This window comes from Podarcis gaigeae (genome assembly GCF_964106915.1).
Source record: "Podarcis gaigeae genome assembly, chromosome: Z".
Lineage (NCBI taxonomy): Eukaryota > Metazoa > Chordata > Lepidosauria > Squamata > Lacertidae > Podarcis > Podarcis gaigeae.
In genome coordinates this window covers 35,673,948-35,675,377 of record NC_139691.1, presented here as the reverse complement: position 1 = coordinate 35,675,377, position 1,430 = coordinate 35,673,948, and the positions used below count along the sequence as shown (strand labels likewise).

At 41.8% G+C, this 1,430-nt stretch overlaps 1 long non-coding RNA gene across 2 annotated transcripts in view; it reads right to left on the bottom strand.

Annotated features, from left to right (window-relative positions):
- The window catches only part of LOC310837066, a 33,209-nt gene extending 32,900 nt beyond the window's left edge, over positions 1–309 (bottom strand). For both annotated transcript variants that reach the window (XR_014560398.1, XR_014560399.1), the window contains exon 1: positions 1–309. This exon is cut by the window's left edge and continues 150 nt beyond it. This is a non-coding gene — a long non-coding RNA (uncharacterized lncRNA).
- Between the last annotated feature and the right edge of the window lie 1,121 nt (positions 310–1,430).

The following is a 1,430-nucleotide window of genomic DNA, read 5'->3' as shown; positions in this document are numbered from 1 at the left end:
TCTAGCTGAAAACAATTGAAGTTTCCAGGATGCTTTGGAAAGTAGTACAGATAAATCTATGAATCTCAAAAGCATCAAGGATCTTCAACCAGAGCCTCTAGGTGCAGGACTAAGGCACCTTACATCTTTCACCACCAGACGTTTTCTGCCCCCCCCCCCAAAAAAAGCCCAGGTAACAAGATGTATATTCAAATAGCATCAAACCCTAGTAGCAAAGTTGTTGTATGCACCTCTGAGGGAAGGAAATTCCATAATCAAAGTGTTACTACAGAGGATGTCCTCTCTCACATTATCAATGAATGAGTTAAGAATCAGACCGGGGAACGCCTCAATAATCAGACCTGAACAGGCTGATATAGGGAGAGACACACCTATAGGTATTTGGATCACATGTTATTTAGGGCTTTGTAAGCTAACATAGGCACACTGAATTAAGCCCAGTAGCATATAGGCAACCAATGCAATTCTCACACTATTATAGGTTATTCCCCACAGTAATCCTATTGAAGTTGACGACTTGATTAATTTAGGTCCATTTATTTCAATGGGTCTATTCGGAGTAGAATACAGCTGGATATAACCCTTTGTTTTCTGCTTGAACCTAAAGAATGAACACTTTCCTGGCTCTCAGTGGTGCAGTGGTAATGTTGAAGTGCAGGTGTACATCATGACAGCACCGGAGGAAAACCCATAGCTATGCCCCACTTGACTAGGTTGAACATGACTGCGGTTCTCCAAATAGCTACATGGTCATAAGCTCTCTTAAACTTGTAAGCAATAGTGAGCTTTAGCAAAATATCTTCATATAGAAAAATTGCAACCTTTCAGCTTCATTAGTTTGAAGTAGGAACCCAATCAAAGGAAAGAAGTATATGGCCTCTACTTGATTCCCCCCCCCCCATTCCCTGGCTTCTTCTATGCAAATCTGTCATAAACAAACATAAAAGCTTCATATCACTTCATTCACTTGCCAAAGCAAGTAATATCCATAAATTGTCCTAGTGCTCCTTCAGATGGCTGTTATCACTCCTGCTCTGAAAAAAATTATGAACTGCACTTCCTCATTGTTCCCCCCAACTCACACACACACACACACACACACACACACTACACCCCTGCTGACTCAAAATAGTTGAATACTGGTGATTAAAAGCAGTCTACTGAAGGCAGACTAGAACCTATTGTGGTGGCGGCAGGGAGTTCTTGGGCTTGGATTCCTAGTATGAGAACTGAAATGTTACAAGCATGTCCCTATTTTAGGCTGCAATCATAACCCCACTTACCTGGGAGTAAGCCCTTTGAATTAGATGGAACTTACCTCTGAGTAGACATGGTTAGAACCACGTGCTTGGTCTCTGAAATGCCAGAGGAATATGCAGTGGACTCCTGAGTCCCTTCTACTTTTCATCTACTTTGCACAATGACAGCAT